The following is a 7,073-nucleotide window of genomic DNA, read 5'->3' as shown; positions in this document are numbered from 1 at the left end:
TAAAATAGTGTTCCTAATATAAGGAAATTATAAGGAAACAAAAAAATTTAATAAAAAGTAATACAAAACAAAAAAATAAAAGGATTTATTGTAAATTATTATTTTGACACATTCAATATATATATCTTTTACTATCTATTTTTGAAATGTGCAGGTACTTAGGTCTAGGAATTTTCCTTCCATAATCATTTTTTTGCAACTGATCCTCCCCCCCAAATACAAAAGTTATGTATACGCACGCGATATAATCGAACATCATCGTGTGAGATATATACACGTGTGGGACAATTGATCTATACTAATACATGTAAAACCGTTGGCGTGCTTTGAGTTTTTACCTGTGAGATGGAGGGGTAGGAAGTTGAAAACAATACATCATGCATAGAACTGTTATTTTACCTTTGTACTTTGTCTTGCCTCCCAGCCCCTTCCCGTATCGCCGGTGATAAATCTCACTATATCCAATCAGGGACGTAATTACGGGGGGGGGGATATGGGGGATAGATCTCCCACATGAGCTGTATTTATATATTGTTTTAAACCCACAAATAGCTCAAATACAAACTTATAAATTATTACGAAACTAAAAAGAAAACCAGGTTATAAATATTTATTCGTAAACGTCTATGTTTTCTTTAATACACCAAATTGTCAAAATGTTCTTTTAACCAACATTGAAAATAGTAATGAGGATCCTAAGGTTAAAACTTTAAAAAGGTTGTATGCTACACGATGGGTGCAGCATTATGATGCGGTAACAGATTTCATTGAACTATTTGCATTCGTAGTTGAATCATAGGTACATAAAATATTCCTAATTGGAATGATTCCACTGCAACGTAAGCTAATATACTATTAAAACCTATTGATTCAGAATTTCTTGTATCCTTACAAGTTATACAAGTAAATAGTAATTAATAAATATAATTATTTTTATTTTATAATAAAATATTTTTTCAATTGGTTTTTTCTTTTGGATTACCATTGTGTTAAGTTGCTGCAAAAAGAAAAAATTGATTTAAGAGAAGCAGCAAGCTTTGCTGAAGATATTATCATTGTATTAAAAAACATCAGACTAAATTGTGATACAGAATTTCACAAGCATTGCCCCCACAAGTTCGCCATATAAATTTATTTTGGTCCCTCCCCCATGAAACATTCTCAATTACGCAACTGTATCCAATAACCGTTAGGTTGACGCGTGGACAAATGTAATTTTTCTCGGCACCACGTAATTTTCATTTTATCACCGATATTCGTTTGCGTACAAAATTCGTTAAAACGTGCTGACGTCTATGTGCTGTATCATCGTATTAACCTCTTATTGCTTATTGTACCATATATGGTAACGGATAACACAAAGTGCGCGGTGCAGACACAAAACTACAGTCACGTTTATTGTATCGTTAAATATTCAATCTGTATCATGTATTTTTTTTTTTTTATTATTTTTGTAATTTGTTTCAACGAAGGGAATTAGACATTGGTCGACCGCAATAGTGTAGGTTCGCCACCGCCGCTTTTAGACATTCAATTAGTCTCCGCGTACGTCCGTATGATGAATCGAAAACACACGTAACTTGAAAAACTGCGTCCGAAGAAGATTAACAGGATGACATCACTGATTACGCACACATACAACGATTACATTGATAACATTTTATTTTTTCCTTCGTTGTAATTAATTGACAATCGTTTTGTTGAAACAATTAGATATTTACAAACGACAGCCAGGGACGGACTGGGTTAATAAGGCCGGGAATTTTTTTTGTCAGGCCAAAAATTAACAGGGGACCAATGATTTGATCATAAGTAGGGCTCGGAACTTAATGCACTTAAAAAGTACTAAATATGTATGCACTTATGCGCTTAAAAAAGTACAAATATGATCTAAAAATATGCACTTATATTTTATTTTTGTTCACAAAATTTTCATTTGCACAAATATTTTATAAAATTATAAATATAGAAAAAGCAAATTAATAAAAATAATTTTGATTTTTAATTTTTAATCATAATTTAAAATAATAATAATAATAAGATAGCATTAAAAATTTTTCTTGAATAAAAAAATGCACTTGTAGAATGTTCAATAATCATTGAGTTATTTTCCTATTAAAGTATTTATAGAAAATTATCGTACTTCGATAGCAGCTGTTTTTATTTGATATTTGTATAATACTTTATTTTAGATAAAGCTAGCTGTAGTTATAATTTATAAATATATATATGAATATATATTATATTAGCCAATAGGGGAAAAACATAGTTTTTCATGTCTAATGGAAGTTTGAAAAATACGATACAAGAAAATCAAGAAAATTCTCTCAATATGAATGTATTTATTTTTTATTTTTCGAATTTTCATACTGAATCATCAAAAATTATAAAATATTTTCTAAAAAATGTAAAATCAAGATATATGCTCTAAAATCTAAAAATCACTATGTATGCAAAAATATGCACTAAAAACTTTTGATATGTTTTTCGTAGTGTCTTGGAATGAATTTCTAACTCATTTAACAATAAATCCAATGGTGCAAAAAAACATGCAAATGCAAAAACTTCCGAGCCCTATTCGTAAGTATAAAATAAGTATGCAAAAATAATAATAATGATAAAAAACCTTTATTATTTAAAAAATATTTTCAACATTTTATGTAAATATACAAAATTATACATAATATATAAGACATTTTTTTTTATAGATACAGTGTACACATTTTAATATAATACATATATATATATATTAAAATTAACTCTAAAAGAAATTCTTTTTTTTACATAATTAGGTTTTTTTCATAACTTCACTAGATTCCCCAATTCTGTCGATTAAAATATCGTAATACTATATTTTTAATTTCTAAAATATTATCAGGCCATTTAATCTATTATTGTAACGGGCCACTAGGATTTGTCCCGGTGTCCCACCAGGCCAGTCCGCCCCTGACGACAGTAAATGTACATAAAATCGTAACACGGAAAGAAAAGATCTATGAAAGGAACGGAAATTTACAATTGCTTTGTACAATATTATTAAATAAATGGTTCAAAATTATTAAATGTTACAAATTATATCAATAAAAATGTAAGATTTGAAAATAAAAGTTCTTGCTCGGGATAAGTACCTCTATTATCGATGTGTAAATATTTACGGTAGGTTTCGATAGAAAAAAACCATCGGTTGCAAGTATCAAAAACACCGTTGTTATCATGTTTCGTTTGTTTTAATTTTTTAAAATGACACGCAAGTCTTATTAGCCGATGATTTTTCACACAGAATATTTCTTATTCCTCGACTCGAAAAATCATTTGTACGTGTATTATTTACAATTTAAGTGGTTTCGTTTCTCTTCCTGTAACTTTTTTGGTAAATAATTCTTATGGTAATTTAAATGTTTGTCGTTAATGAGTGTTGACGTGAATTAGAATAAATTGCTTATAAATATGAATAGCAATCATTTCGTAACATCAGTATCGCCAGTCGTGGTAAGTGCGTTGTGGTGAAGGAGTTATTAAAAAATGAAACAAATTTTTATTTTATGATCGCCGAAAACTCAAATCATCAAGATGAATTAATTTTAAAACACATTCGGAGGACCCTAAAATGTACCTAACCGGAGTTATTCCGGATTCCACGATAGTTTATTAAATATTCAATATTGCGAAATCTATGTAGTTGATTATTTATATAAGTTCTTGAAGTTCGATCGAAAAGAACGAAGAGAAGCAAGCTTATGCTATTTTTTCTCGTGAAAATGTTATATAATAATGGGGTATGAAAAAAACGTAAGAGTCCACGATCCCTGTCATCCTTCCCATAAAATGTTACTTATGGATGCCCATGCATGTAGCATAACGTCGACACGTCTTAAATATTTTATCCCGGGCCATATATAAAATCGTCGTATTGTAGTCTGTGCTATAATATCGGTGTATTTATTTAATTTTTCGTCGTAACTTTTATTTTTTCCATGTTTCTTTTGTTCTACGACCATGTCCGATCGGATTTAATTTATTGCACCATAAATTACGTTTCGATAATCCGCATAAATAAATTATACACAGGGTGTAGCGGAAATCGCTGACATTTGCTCTGAAATTCGTGTCATATTTTTCTATTATAACACCAGTGTTGTTCGTGTTATCTATTATTGTATGATATAGGTACACGGGAGTGACGTATTTATAAGAGGGTGGGAGTTCCTTGGGGTCTGGAACCTCGCCCCTCATCTACCTCACCAACCACGTTGAATTTTATGTTTTCGCATAATTATAAAAAATGGACCCTAAGCGCGTGAAATCAAAACCTTGAACCCTCCACTCGTGAAAAATTGCACTACGGGTACACGCGATCGGTTCAGAGAGAGATATACCTAAGACCAGTGGCGTATTCAAGATTCATTTAACGGGGGTGTTTTAAAATTTAAAAGACTCATGGTAAGTGGTACTATATTACATAAATAAATACCATGTATTTATATAAATTATTATACTAATGAAAATTATTATATTAAGTCAGTGTATTTAAAATCGACTAGTTGTATACAACGTTTATTGAAATCATACTGTAAGTTTATAATTTAATGAAATACCATAGAATATGGTCGATGGGGGGGGGGTTTCTAACACCCATATTACACCCTCCTCCTAAATACGTCCCTGCCTAAGACACCGGGGTCGACACAGTACGAAGAACCCATAGAACTTCACAATCCTTTGAAAAATTATCGTCGTTTAATTAGGATGACAAAAATCGCAGGTCTATTATAGGAAACTTGTTGAAACACGTGGATTTAGTATACTTTCCACCACGTGTTCATTGGGTTCGGTATGTAATTCCTTCGGTCGAATATGACTGTTCTGTTATAACAATTTAAAGAATTAACTGAGACGATTACAGGATTTTACGGTCATACTTGGCTGGATTTTTGTTTTATTAGATGTATGGATGGGTGTTATTCTTGTGACTTTTTCTCAATGTTGCCAATATTATTATAGTCTGCTCGGTTGAAATTGTAGACGAAATATGATTTAGCGTCAGGGACGGTTCGAGGCGATTCGTTGTCGGTCTGATCTTCGTTCGCTCTTGTTTGTCACCGATTAGATGACATAAAAAAAAAAAAAAAGAACCGAAATTCATTAATCTGCCGGGTTTCCTAGGTTAGGTTAGGCTCTTTCGCCCGATAGTATATTTGAACGACATTGAATTGAGTCCTAGACTTCTTTTAGCGTTTGTATTTAATACGGTAAATTTTTCTAACGTTTTTAAATTGGAATATACAACGTGTGACGAAAAATAATTTAAGTAGACAACGGATTAGTAATTGTATTAAAGAAAAAGTTGTGAAGGGTATCATCGCTGCCCGACCATAAAATATTGTGCGTGATGAATTCAAGGCCGGTTACTGCATACAACTTTGACGACAAAACGAGTTATTTTAATCTATAACGAGGTGCTCATCAACAACATGCATATTGTGTACAAGATATTATGGCTTCTAGTATACTATTGATGCAATTAATGAATAGCTGTCGGCATGAGCGCAGGTAAAAAAAAAAAAAAACGTTTTTGTACAAGAGATAAAAGATACAAATAACTAAATTACTCGGTAAATTACTAGACCACTGTCTACGTGACCGGTGACAAGAATCGACATCTCCTCAAACAACAAGATAAACGTTTTAAATATGTCGCCGTCGGTCCAGAGCTAAGCTCAATATCTTTTGACGACAATTAGTCTGTGTATGGACCCGAAGCTATATTAGAGCGACGACCCAGCGCAAATCAGGGACTACCGTTTTGCGATCTGTCCTCAATACCGGTACGCGGTTGGTGCGTACAGTAATTTACGGTACTTGCGGACCGAATTTATAGTTTCGCGCGTGCTCACCGAGAATTCAAAACAAGGACTTGTGCGTGCACGTTGAATCGAGCTCGCTGGTGGCCGAGAATATTTCGCGTGTTATCCGTTCAAATTCCTAATCCGACGGACAAGGAGGTAAACATCAGTAGTTGTACACGTCGTGTGGTCGACCAGGCGTGCTCTCGTGTTCCACACCGAGATCTGCGCGTAATAATTCGCTCTTTATCCCACATCATTTCGGCGCAAATCGAACGAACAATTCGCTGTGCACGCTCGTTCGTCATTCCGGTCGAAATCACCGAAGAGTTCGGTCGAGACCCGTGAACGTTATTATTACGCCGAGTGACGACCAGAACCCTCTGCAGTGCTACTCCGGTGACTCGATAGTGGGATTTAGGGCGGAAGGAAATGCGTGCGATGTTCGAAAGAGAGAGAAAAAAAATACTGAACGAACAAACATTACTCGTATTTTCACGGTCCGTGGTCAGTGTTCGCGGGGACTGGCTGGAAGGAAATATCGGCGGGATCAGATGGAAACGGTGTTCGCGAGGGCCGAGAATCGCAACCGGTGCTCGGCAGACCCGGATAAGATTGGTCATGTGCTTGCGTGGAGGGGAAAATGGTCCGCGCGCAACGGCAACGGGATAATGATTCGCAAGGACGTGTCGGCGTGTTTGCGCGACGGGGGGGGGGGGGGCAAGGGGGTCGATTACCCCGGGGCGGTAAATTTTCGAGGATCAACATAAAATAAAAAATATAAGATTATAGTTTTTCTTGTACGACTGTATAACTATAATACATATTATTTCGTTCGTAAATGCCGCGAAGAAGCCGCAGTCTACTACCGCCGCGTGTTTACAAGGCGATAAGAATCAACATAACTTGTTCTAGCGCTGATTGTATTCTGGCACATTTGGTAATTTTTTCGATTCACACGCAAGGTATGATTGATAATTATAAAATTTAAACATAAGTAATAACATGGTGTTTAATATACACACAATGTAGATATTAGCAGTTGGTAAACTTATCGCTCTCGCGTAGTACACTTCTATCCTACCCGTTAACACGCTGCTGACTGTGATTTCGTGTACATAATTTCGAATCGTAATTTTCTTAAGGGCGGCTGCATGGGTTAACGGCGGCACTAGACGAGTCATTATGGAATATGGTCGAGCTCGCAACAGCGTCGTGAATAGTACGTTG

The sequence above is a fragment of the Sipha flava genome, unplaced genomic scaffold (assembly GCF_003268045.1).
Source record: "Sipha flava isolate LNK unplaced genomic scaffold, YSA_version1 35a_pilon_pilon, whole genome shotgun sequence".
Taxonomy (NCBI): Eukaryota; Metazoa; Arthropoda; class Insecta; order Hemiptera; family Aphididae; genus Sipha; species Sipha flava.
This window is presented reverse-complemented; position numbering follows the sequence as displayed.